Below are 13,840 nucleotides of genomic sequence, written 5' to 3'. Positions count from 1 at the left end.
AGATATGACCTCAGGAAAGCTATCAGGAATGCCAAGAAACAATACCAGTTCAAAATAGAGTCCCAGACCACCTGTCAGTTATGGCAGGGCTTACATTGCTATAACAGGCTACAAAACAAAGTTGGGCTGCATAGTTAACAACAGCGCATCCCTTCCTGGTGAGCTTAATGCATTCTATGCGTGTTTTGAACAGAAGGGAAGTGGATTGTCACCACCCACCCTGACAGCCTCCAATGCAATTGAACTCATGATCACCATCGAGGACGTAAGATCAGTCTTCTGGAGAGTGAACTCGAGGAAAGCATCTGGCTCAGCTGGTGTCACTGGCCAAGTGTTCAGATCTTGTGCTGATCAACTGGCGGGGGTATTTGCAGACATATTTAACCCCTCCCTGCTTCAGTCTCAGGTTCCCACCTGTATCATCCTGGTACCGAAGAAAAGCAAGGTAACATGCCTTAATGATGACCAACCAGTGGCCCTGACATACACCATCATGAAGTGCTTTGAGAAGCTGGTCATGGCACACATCATCTCCAGCCTCCCAGACAACCTCGACCCACTGCAATTCGCCTACCGCCATAACAGATCTACGGCGGATGCCATCTCCCTGGCCTGACACTCAGCTCTGGAGCATCTGGACAGTAAAGACACTGATGTTAGACTATTGTTTATTGACTACAGCTCCGCCTTCAATACTATAATTCCAAGCAAACTCATCACCAAACTCCGAGACCGAGGACTCAACACCTCCCTCTGTAACTGGATCCTTGACTTTCTGACCAACAGACTGCAATCAGTGAGGATAGGCAGCAATACCTCCAGCATGATTACTCTCAACACTGGTGCCCCACAAGGCTGCGTCCTCAGCCCTCTACCCTACTTCCTATATACTCAGGACTGCGTGGCCAGATTCTGCTCTAACTCCATCTACAAGTTTGCAGATGATACCACCGTAGTAAGCCGAATATCAGATAATAATGGGTCAGAGTACAAGAAGGAGATAGAGAGCTTAGTAACGTGGTGTCATGACAACAAGCTTTCCCTCAATGTCAGCGAAACAAAAGAGCTGGGCATTGACTTCAGGAAAGGGGGCGGTGTACATGCACCTGTCTACATCAATGGTGCTGAGATTGAGAAGGTTGAGAGCTTCAAGTTCCTTGGAGTGGACATCACCAATAGCCTGTCCTGGTCCAACCACGTAGATGCCACAGCCAAGAAAGCTCACCAGTGCATCTACTTCCTCAGGAGGCTAAAGAAATTTGGCATGTCCCCTTTGACACTCACCAACTTTTATTGATGCACCATAGAAAGCATCCTATCTGGATGCATCACAGTTTGGTACGGCAACTGCTTTGCCCAGGACTGCAAGAAACTGCAGAGAGTTGTGGACACAGCCCAGCGCGTCACGGAAACCAGCCTCCCCTCCATGGACTCTGTCTATACCTCTTGCTGCCTTGGTGAAGCAGCCAGCATAATCAAAGACCCCACCCACCTGGGTCATTCTCTCTTCTCTCCTCTCCCATCAGGCAGAAGATATAGGAGCCTGAGGGCAGATACCACCAAGCTCAAGGACAGCTGCTATCCCACGGTGAGAAGACTATTGAACGGTTCCCTTGTACGTTGAGATGGACTCTTGACCTCACAATCTACCTTGTTGTGACCTTGCACCTTATTGTCTACCTGTAATGCACTTCCCTGTGGCGGTGACACTTTACTCTGTACTCTGTTATTGTTTTTTTTACTTGTACTACCTCAATGTACTCTGTACTAACTCAATGTATCTGCACTGTGTAATGAATTGATCTGTACGAACAGTATGCAATACAAGTTTTTCACTGTGCCTCGGTACGAGAGACAATAATAAACCAATACCAATACTGATACCAACTAAACTAGATATGTTCCCATACTGAATAAATCACCATTATGTATTTCTGTTAATTGTGATTGTTTGCAGTCCTTAAACTGCTTTTTAGGTGCAAGGATGTTCACCTTTTTAAATAAAATTGGATATTTTATAATTGCTGAGAGTGAGACCGGTCCAAAGGGAAGCTGAAAGCTTTAATGAGAGACATAGTTAAAAAACAAAAAGCAAACCTAAGTCGACACTCAAAGAAACAGCGAGAAAATTAAAACATTTTAAAATAAAGGCTGATTGTTTTTCATTTGGGGAGATAGAATTAAAAAAATGTAAGACAGAAACAAGAGACTTACAAAGCTAATTAGAGTTACAATGCTAATTAGAATTTAAAGCAACAAGGTTGTCTCTGGGCTGATTGTTCACACTATTATCAACTCTCCCCTAATTTCAGCCTGTGGGCCTGGAGGTCTACTCCTGCTCCTATTTTCCTATGTCATCGATGGAAATAAAGGGTATTGGAATAAATCTTTTGGAGAAGTGAGATGATTGTCATAATGGGGAAAATAAAATTTATTTTGTTATTTTCTTCTTTTTAATCCTTCTATAGCTTTACCACAAATGTTTAGCTTTGTCCATGTTACACCTTCTCACTTTCATCTATTGGAGTAATGATTGTGTGTGATTTAATTTTAATTATTATATAAAAATTGATGATTTATTCAAAACTGTTAAGGTGACAGTGTACTTTGTATAAATGTATTCAACCTAATTTTAAACATTTGTGGTAGAGCAGTAGTTAATAATTCCTTCAGCTTTCTTTCAACTTTGCATAGTGTCATCCCATTTTCTTATGTGCATTGTAGTTTGTAAGTATGTGGCTGAGGAAATAAAAATAAATTAGTACTTTCATATTCTACCTCTGCCATGAACACTGATTTAGGGGAGAACATAAAAAAAAATTAAAAAGAAAACTGCTGTGATAAAGATTTGAAAATGATTGATGCCATTGTTAAGTTGTTTCCTTTTCTTTATGATTCTTTGAAAGCTGCTTGCCTGCTTTCATCCTGTAGTTTAATCAGTTCCATTGACCAATATTCCCCTGTGGTAATGATTCCACAGAATTATTAAGTGCCTTATTGTCATCAGGGTCAAAGCATCTGAAACGAAGTAAAGGCGTACTGATGCACTGCCATTTGAGCTTCCCACTGACCAGCCATATGTTGAGTAATATTTAAAAATAAGCTTATCATTCCTCTGTTAATTGTTCATCTCCAAGATCATGTGTCATATACAAAGGCAGTTGAATTGTCTACAATTGATAACGAGTGGTTTTCTCTCTTTACAATATTTTTATTGAATCTATGAAAAAAATACAGAGTACATGCATCAAAAAGAGAGTAAAAATACTACTGAATACGTTGTGTTAAATCATACTTAAGATCACAATACTCTAAATTAGTAACCGCATATAGGAGTTAGTCAATAAAGGAAGAAAAAATGGGATATTTTATTATTAAAAAAATCTACTCCCACGACCAAAACCCGAAGCTGTTACATGGTAAAGAACAACAAGGAAAGACTTTTAAAAACGTAACCCTGTCAGCCAATATCTGCATTTTAGTCCCCAAATCATAGATTTTCAAAATAATTCAAAAAAGGTCCCCACAGGGTTTGAAAGTCGAGGTTAGATTCAAAAACTGAACAGCGAATCTTATCTAGATTCAGGTGTGACATAACAATCCGTAACCATTGAGCATGAGTCGGCGGAGTAACTTCCTTCTATTTAAGCAACACAGCCCTCCTGTCCAGAAGAGAAATAAAAGCCAGAATGTGCAAATCAGAAGCCTTCAAAATTATATCTTTTTCTCCAACGATCCCAAATAATGCAGTCAAAGGATTAAGTTTAAAATTTATTTGTAACAGTACAGAAAAAGTTTGGAAGACCTCTGTCCAATATTTTATGAGACAGTGACATGTCCAGAACATGCGAATTAAAGAAGCCATTCCATTTTTGCATTTGCCACAGGAAGCAAATATATCGGAATAAAAACGGAAGAGTTTATCTTTAGACAAGTGAGCTCCATGGACCACTTTAAATTGAAGGAGAGAATGACGGGCATATAATGACGAAGTATTAACCAATTTAAAAATTTCAAAGTTTCTTCAGTAATCGACATCCGAAAATCTTGTCCCCAGGCATTTTTAATTTTATCTAGTGGCACCTTACTCATTCCTAGTAACCTGTCATAAATCTTAGATATTGAGCCATCGTGAACATGTTTCAAATTAAAGATTGCATCTAATGAACTTTGATCAGGACAAGAAAGTAATTGACATCGAAGAAAATCTCCAATTTGTAAATATTGTAGAAAATGAGTTTTTGGTAAATTGTACTGGGTAGACAATTGTTCGAACGAAGGAAGGTTTCCTTCAACAAACGGATCCTGAAAACAAGTAATACCTAATTGGCCCCACTCTTTCAAAACTATATCAGTCATAGAAGGTTTAAAAAATAATTAGAGAAAATGAGACTGGACAAAGAAAAGCTCAATAAACCAAAAATATTTCTAAATTGTAACCAAATCCTCAAAGCATGTTTAACTACTAAATTATCTGTTAGTTTATTTAATGACAAAGTAAGTGAAGAACCAAGCAGAGAAATAATAAAAAAAGAAAACTTTCTTAACAGATTTAACTTCAGAGAAACCCATACTGGACAAGCCTCTTGATTAATGTAATGCAATCAAAACGTAAGACTTCGTATATTGACTGCCCAGTAATAAAATCTAAAAATAGTTAAGGCTAAACCTCCGTTCTTTTTCACCTTCTGAAGGTGAACTTTATTTAATCTAGGATGATTATTACTCCATATGTAAGAAGAGATAATTGACTGAAGAGAGTCAAAGAAGGATTTAGGAATAAAAAACAGGTAAAGCCTGAAATAGATACATAACTTTAGGTAAAATATTCATTTTAATAGCATTAATTCAGCCAATCAATGATATAGAAAGAGGTGACCAACTTGATAAAACCCTTTTCACATAATGCAGTAAGGTGAAAAAAATTTCTTTAAATAAATGTTTATAATTTTTAGTAATTGACACCCCCAGACAGATAAAATGATTTCTTACAATTTTAAAAGGAATGTTAATATGAAATGGTACCAGGTTATTCAGAGGAAAAAGTTCACTCTTGTGTAAGTTCAATTTGTATCCTGAAAAATGACTAATGCGAGAAGGTAAAGAAAGCATAGGAGGTAATGAGGCTTCAACATTAGATATAAAAAGTAATAAATCATCAGCATATATTGAACCTTTATGGTTAATACCTCTTCTGGAGATACCAACAATATCTCTAGATTCTCGGAGAGAAATATCCAAAGGTTCTAAGGCCAAACCAAAGAGCAAAGGGCTCAAAGGACATCCCTGTCTGGTTCCATGTTGAAGTTTAAAAGATTTAGAATTTTGAAAATTAGTAAGAGCTTGAGCAGAAGGGGAGAAATAAAGTAATTTAATCCATTGGATAAAATCGGGCCCAAAGTTAAATTTCTCTAAAGTTTTAAATAAGTAATTCCATTCAATCCAATCAAAGGCCTTCTCGGCATCTAGCGATACCACACACATTCCGATATTTCCTTAGAGGGAGAATAGATAATATTCAAAAAATGATGAATATTAAAATGAGAATATCGATTTTTAATAAAGCCAGTCTGATCATCGGATATAATTGAAGGTAAAATATTTTCCAATCTATGAGCTAGAACTTCAGATAAAATTTTAACATCCACATTAAGTAACGAAATTGGTCTGTATGAAGCACATTCTGTTGGGTTCTTATTTTTCTTAAGAATAAGTGAAATAGAGGCTTCATAAAGTGGTTTTGCATTAGTGTTGTGTTGATCGACTTTTAAAGTGTTCTGAGTTTAAATAAGTAATTAATACTTTCTTGATAACTGGTTCAATTTGACTTCTATTGCCTGCAGAGTAGATAGTGTTTTGCATGTCTGAACCATCATAGTTTGTTCTATGAATGGTACACAGAGCTCTTGTTTTCCACCACTCATTTCCAGAGAAGCTGGATAAGCTAAGTAGAATTTTTCAGTTCACAGGGAGTTCCAGGTGTTCTTTCAGGTGTGCAAAAAAAAAAATGGACTCATGGCCTCAACTCTTTTGAGTTATGGGTCTGTCTTGCTTCAGAGGGAACCACTATAATTCACTGTCACCAGAATGCTGTCTCCTATTTATTGGGCCTAACATTTCCTCCTGAAGTAAATGGCATATGTGACACCAGCTTTCTTTCATGTGCAAATTTCTTGGCACATAGATGTGCTTGTTAAATCTGACTTGCACATAACAATACATTTTAAACTTATATATACTGTATTATTGTATAACATACGTCATTCATTAGTCTATATGAGTTAAGTTTCTTTAAAAAAAACTGTGGAAGTATGTCTCAATCTTAAGGATGAATGAAGACGGGAGAAATGGACTGAATACTAAGGCTAATGTCCACACATTAAGTGAGATTGGATTGATGTGCAGGACAATTTTTCATATTTCATGTTTCCTTGTGATGCAGAAGGAGGCCATTCAAATGTTAGTCTGAACACTTTTGGTTGTTGAGAAAGGCTTCACAGAGGTTTGTTATATGTGTAACAACTATTTGAATACATCCTTGGTTTAAGAATACTTGCTTAGGAATTACCTGGAGCACAATTTGTAACAGAATATTTTTTGATGCAATAAGAAAATATGTAATTGTAATAAGGAAAGTCCACTTGGCCCATGAGACTTCAGCTATTCAATAAGGTCATAGCTGACCTTCTGCTTAAACACATTTCACTTGCCAAGCCCATATCTCTTGATTCCCCAAGTATCCAAACCTCTGGCTCACTCATTTCTTCCAAACCCCTAGAGTAGAGGATTACAAATATTTGTACCCTCTGACTGAGTGAACAAAGTTACTCCATGTCTCAATTCTAAATGACCCCTTATTCTGAGTATGTGAGCCTCAGTTCTAGGGCTCCCAGCCAGGGAAATGTCCTCCCATCATTTACCTTGCTAAGCATTTAAAAACTGTTGTATTTCATTGAAATCACGTCATTCTTTTAAATCACTGTGATTATAGGCCTTGTCTACTCAATCTCTTCTTGCGCGACAATCTCCTATTCCCAGGAATCACTCCGGTTAACCTTTGTTATGCTCTATCTGAGATCATTATGTCCTACCTAGCATGTGGAGACAAAAATTGTACACAGTACTCCAGGTATTTTCTCTAAGTGGGGTAAAACAACTTAACTTTTGTACTCCAACTCTTTTGTATTAAAGGCTAATATACCATTTATTTCCTAAATTCTTGCCTTTCTTGCATGGTAACGTATTGTGACTTGCACATATTCTGTGAGTACCAACATTTCCCAGTCTCTCATGTTTAAAAAAATCTATTATTTTTTTTCTTACTGAAATGGATAACTTTGAATTTTTCCATTTGGTATTCTATCTGGCACAGACTCAATTTGTCTATATCCATTTGCAACGTCTTTGCATCCTCCTTGCAGTTTCCTTTCTCATTTGGCCTTGCATTGTCAGCAATCACTGTTGTCAATCCTAATATCAAAGTCTTTAGTGTGGGTCCTAATTTGCTGACAGCCAAGGACAGATCCCTGACTAATTACAACTTTCCATTCCAAATATTTATTTCTACTGTTTTCTGTCTATTAACTAATTCTGAATCCATACTAAATATTACCCCAAATCTCATGAGCCCCATTTGTGAGAAATAACTTTATTTTGCACCTTGCTGAATGGTTTTGAAGAACCAAATAAATTACTTCCATTGGTCCACCCTTAATTGCCCTCAGAGTTACAACTACAAAGATATCTGGATTTATCACACATAATTTTCCTTCAGTAAATCACTGGTTCTGCCCAATAATTGTAAGGTTTAAGTGCTCTATTATTGGGCCCTTACAATATGTTCTGGCATTTTCTCCACTTCTGTAATCAGGGCACTGGCCTTTAGTTCATACTCTCTCATTCCCTCTTTTCTTGGTGACTCTACCACCATCTGGATTTTAGGAACCTCTGTAAGATTTACAGAAGATTAAAGTTAATAAATCCTCAAAATCTCTGGTCACCTTTTTTGAAACCTTAACACGAAGGCCATCAGATGCAAGGGATTTGTCAGCTTTGGTTCCATGAATGCTTCCAGTGTTATCTCCAGTGTTTCTTTTTCATATAACTATAGAAATTTTGGTAGTTTGTCTTCATTCTATATTTTCTCCTGCTCAATTCCTTGGACATCTTTTGCCGAATTCTCAATATTTCCCAGTCCTCAATTTGCTATTGTATTTTGTCAACATTGCAAGTCTTTTCCTTCAATCTGATATGATTTTTAACCTCTTATTTGCCACAATTAAGGTTCAAGGTTCAAGTTACTTTATTGTCATTCACCCATATGCTATAAAAACACATGGAGGAATGAAATGTCGTTTCCCCCAGACTCACACAACAAAAGGCATACATAAAACAGAAGAGATATAATAAACACAAACAAAAAAAAATTGTGCAAGTACAAATAGTGCAAAAAACGGTATATACAGAATACAAATTCAGTGCAGAGTTAGTGCAAACCCGAGTTGGACAAAGAAAATACAGAACTCATTGTGTTGTACAAATTGTCTAAACATGTTCAGCAGCAGCCAAAGTTCTTATACGCCATTGTGCAAACCAGGGCTTTTGATGCGGCATTTGTCTGAAACTGCTTCCAGGGTATTCAGGAGCCTGACAGCCTGGGGAAAAAACTGTTGTACAGTCTAGTAGTTCTGTCCCGGATGCTCCGGTACCGCTTACCAGATGGCAATGGCACAAATAGGTTGTGGGAGGGATGAGAAGGGTCATCTATGATTCTGCAGACCTTGCGTGTGCATCGTGTGTTGTAAATATCCAGGATGGAGGGAAGAGGTACTCCAATGATCTTTCCCGCTCTACTCGCAATTCTCTGCAAAGTCTTACGGTCAGAGATGTTACAGTTACCGTACCAGGCAGAGATGCAGCTGGTCAGGACACTCTCAATGGTACCCCTATAGAATGTGGTGAGGGTGGGGCAGGGCAGGTTTGCTCTCTTCAGCCACTGTAAAAAGTGGAGATGCTGCTGTGCCTTCTTGGCGAGGAAGGAGATGTTGCTTGACCAGGGCAGGTCGTCTGCTATATGTATTCCCAAGAACTTATAACAGCTGACTCTCTGTACAATGATGCCATCGATGCATAGGGGTGAGTGGTCAGCCTGGGCCTTTCTAAAATCCACAATCACCTCCCTTGTTTTGTCCACATTCAAGGAGAGATTGTTGACTGAGCACCAATCCGCCAGCCTCGCCACCTCCTCTCTGTAGGCTGTTTTATCGTTCCTGCTGATGAGGCTCACCACTGTTGTATCATCAGCAAACTTGGAGATTGAGCACTTTCCCTAAGCTATTTTATTCCAGAAAGACATTTGGAAAATTATTATTTATTTACTTAAATATTCACTTTTATTTTTCTCCCATACATCTTCTAAATATTTCCTGATCTACTTATTATTTTTTTCTCAACTATTAAGTTAGTTAACTTAACTCACTTTTCATTACAGTATGCCTGTAACCAGATATATGAGAGGAAATGGATTAGCACAGCAAGAAAACTAAGTGTCATGAATCAGATGTTCGTGTTAATGAGCATTAGTCAGACTCAAGAAGAATCACTGTGGGGTTCACTACTTGTAATTGGTAGGTATGCTGCAGGCTGATTTGGACTTGGGCACAGAGAGCATGATATCAAGACTTGCAAATATTAAGGCAGGAGAATTGGATGAGCAGCAAGGAGGAACCAAAGAAAATCTAATGTAATTGTGAAAGTGATGACAAATAAATTTTAATGTGAAGAATTGTGAATTACTGTTTCTTGGAAAGAAAAACAAGGAGTAAGAGTAAATATTCAAAGTAAAGATATTGAAGATCTTTAAATACATTGGACCAGAAATTCAATCATTTTTCAGTTCTTAAGCATGAGGGGATTATATAAGACCGTCAATTGATGCAAAATCTGATTGCTATCTTGTGGTGTGTATTCTGCATTATGAGGCTCACATTCACATGATTTTGTGGTCATAACGTGAACACCTCCAGAACATGCCATATTGACATAATTCCTCGAGCGCCATTGGCACCTCTGTGAAGTTGATTCACTAATGTGTGGACCATCCACAGTGAACTTTTAAGCTGCAAAACAGATATTTTTCAAAACAAACAGCATGGTTTAGATGTGGCCTGCTGATTCAGGAGCAGGAGGAAGGAGGGCAAAGCCAGGGCCTCCTTGCAGTGGTGAGCAAAAGAGGAAGGGGATAAGGACTCTGGCCAAGAAATTCAATCTCTGGAGAATCCTCAGGGAACCACATTCCTTCCTCAACTTGTCCAACGCACAAAGTATCTGAAGTCTATGTTTTTTTAAGCCAGTAATGATAGATCTGTGACCATCCACAGGCAGAGCTCCAGCCATACATCCCTGTCTGGACTGGTCTAACTGGTGAACTGAAGGTCACTCTCATTCTAGGTTTCTTAGCTTCTGTATTAATTCCAGGTGATGCATGCTATATGTCACAAATTGCATCTGTTGGTTTAGAGACATCATGGGTGAGGGACCCACTCTACTCGCTCAGGGGTGACGCACAACTAGATTCTGGCACAGTCTGAAATTAGAAGATGTGACAAATTAACATTGTGCCACATTAATGTCTGACATTGACCATCTTCCTGAACAGGAACTTGCACCGTTTCCTTTGACAGCCAACAAATCACCACTGCTCATTCCACCACTAACAACATCCTGGGGATCACAAATGGGCAGAAATTGATTTTGAACAAATATTTAACTGCTGTGGGTACAAGAGCATATTGGAGAGACATGTGCTACAATAAGTCACTGAGGATCTAACTTCCCAATCCATTCTACCATTTACATGGCACAAATTAGGTTCCCTAAGTGGAACTACCAGGACAGTGAAAATTGTTCTTTACTTGCTCTGAGCACAAATCCAAATACACTGAAGCACCTTTAATTCATTAAGGATAAAAAAGCCCATGGCTTTGCAAACTTTCCCATTTCCTCTCAATTAGCATCTTGGACTTTCACTGAAGGTCAAGATTGACACAATGTCTTATCACAAGAGAGTGCCTCTACCTGTGCCACAAAGAAAGAACAAGCAGCAGTTGTTTGAGCACTCTAACCCTTCCTCAATTGGAAACCTATTTTTCCTGTTTCCATGTACTGACTCATGCAGTATATTGGAGACACCTTCATAACAGCAGCGTTCAAATTATCTCACCAATGTTCTGCAGCTGGTTCAGAATGGTGGCTCCTCACCGCCCTCAGTGACAGTTAAGTATAAGGAATGAATACATGTGGATTCTATGGCAAGATAGGTTTGGGTTTTGCTATAATGACCCTACACAGTTGAATCAATTTGCATTTAGCATAATAAATCACTAATGGCAATTGGAGTGGTGTGTACCCAGTACTTTTCAAGTGCTCAGTCACTCTATCTATCTCCAGTGGATTACAAAACATTTCTGCAAGTACCATTAAATTGATCCATCTGCAGTTACCAAGTTTCTTCTTCTTACCTTTTGGTAATGTTTGCAATTTTCTTGTCCATAAACACAATTCTGGAGGCAAGAAACCTGCAGAATATTAAGACTAAGACACCTATAATTTTACCTGTTTCTTTAATATTCTGGTGTGGAATCCAACAGGTCCTGGACATTTGTCTGTCAGAGCTCCATGTGTCCTCCAAATTTTTGATTTTTGGATTTCCTTTTATTGCTGTGATTTTGTCCCTTTTGGTTAGAAAGTTGAACCAAAACTTGAGTAAAATGCCAGACTACAGGACTTGGCAATTCTAAATTTTTACATTAATTTGTATCAGAAATGCAAGGAAGTACTGAATTTTCAAACTAGCTGCACTATCAGTAACTACCTCCAATGTGTTCTGCTTCCAGGTGAATAATTGGCTGTCATAATACTGTCGAAAAATTCAGATTCATTGACAGAGCTGTAGTTTGAGAGTTAATACCTTCTGCAATATCATTAAAAACACCTTTGATTTCCATTGTTATCTTAATCAGATCAGCAAAAAGGATGTTTACCATTTTTGCTTGCTCTTCGCTTCCATGTTTCTCTTGTCATAATTTGATCTATCAATGTTGCAAAGGGAAATTGGAGAACGGTATACTGAGGAGAAAAGCAATGGCTTTCTATTTAGTTTTATTTACCCCTATATAAAACTGTTCAAATTGATGTCCTACTTTTTCAGAGAAAATATATGCAGTTTTACACAATTTCACATTTTGAGGCCTTTATAGAAGGAATTTGTTCTTAATGTTATGCTTGAGTAATTTTTTGTAGTATGGTTACTGGGGCTATTCAGAGTCACAATGGATGCAACATACATTGTGCAACAATTATGTCTCTCACATGAAATGGGGAGCAAAGCACAATGGTAAACTACTTACACACAAACGTACCAATTAGAAATGAGTATAGCCTAGGACACTCCTCAAGCCTTTTATGTCATTCAATAAAACCATGGCTGATTTGATGGTAACCTCAATTTTGCAATCCGTCCTAACCCCAGTAATCTTTCACGCTCTGGCTTATCAAGAATCTTTCTAACTCTGCCTTAAAAATATAAAAACTCTCTGCTTCCACTGCCCTTTGAGGAGGGGAGTTCAAATACTCTCAAACCTTTTGACAGAAATAATTTTGCCTCATCTCTGTCTTAAATGGGAAACGCCTTATTTTTAAACAGTGATCCATAATTCTAGAATTTCTCACAAGAGGAAACATTCTCTCCACATCCACCGTGTCAAGGTCACTCAGAATCTGAAATGATTGAATCAGTCCTCTCTTTTCTAAACTCCATTGGGTACAAGTCTGGTCTGTCCAACCTTTCCTTAACCCATTCATTCCAGGCATCAGTTCTCAATAAGGGATGAAAATGTACTGAAGCCTTCTCTGAACTGCTTCCAATACATTTTCACCTTCCTTTCATAAGGAGATCAATAGTCCAAATGTGGCCTCACCAGAACTCTATAAATGTGAAGCAGAACCTTTCTACTTTTGTATGTCTTCCCTCGCAATAAACAATAATATTCTGTTATCTTTCCTAATTACTTGCTGTGCCTGAAATCCAGCCTTTTGCAAAGCATGCACTAGAATAGCCAGATCCGTCTCTGTCTCACATTTCTGCAACTCTCATCTTAGAGATAACATGATTTTGTGATTTTTCCCATTGAAATGGACAGTTTCACATTTTCACACATTATGTTCCACTTGTTAGATCTTTGCCCATTCACATAACCTATTTAAATTCTCACTCCTTTCCTATCCATTTCCTATCCATATAAACCTTTCCATCTGACATGGTAGTGTAGCAGTTAGCGTAACATTATTACAGCACCAGCGACCGTGTTCAATTCTGCCACTGTCTGTAAGGAGTTTGTACTTTCTCCCCTTCTCTGCGTGGCTTTCCTCTGGGTCCTCCAGTTTCCTCCCACATTCCACAGACGTACAGGGTTAGGAGCTGTGGGCATGCTATGTTGGTGCCGGAAGGGTGGTGACACTTACCGGCTGCCCCCAGCACATTCTCAGTAACGCAAAAAGACGCATTTCACTGTGTGTTTCGATGTACATGTGACTGATAAATAAATATCTCGCCTTATATTATTCTAACCTGTCCAAATGTCTTTTAAATGTTGTAATTGTATCCATGTCTATGACTTTCTCTGGCAGCTCGTTCCATATACTCCCATCCTTGGTGTGAAAAGCTTGCCCCCCAGGTCCCCTTTAAACCTTTCCACTCTCACCTTAAATCTATGTTCTTCACAAATTATTTTCCTATCCAAAATTTGTCTTCAGCAAATTTAACAGCTACACTTTTAGTTCC

This window comes from Pristis pectinata, chromosome 11 (assembly GCF_009764475.1).
Source record: "Pristis pectinata isolate sPriPec2 chromosome 11, sPriPec2.1.pri, whole genome shotgun sequence".
Taxonomy (NCBI): domain Eukaryota; kingdom Metazoa; phylum Chordata; class Chondrichthyes; order Rhinopristiformes; family Pristidae; genus Pristis; species Pristis pectinata.
Note: the sequence above shows the minus strand (reverse complement) of the source record.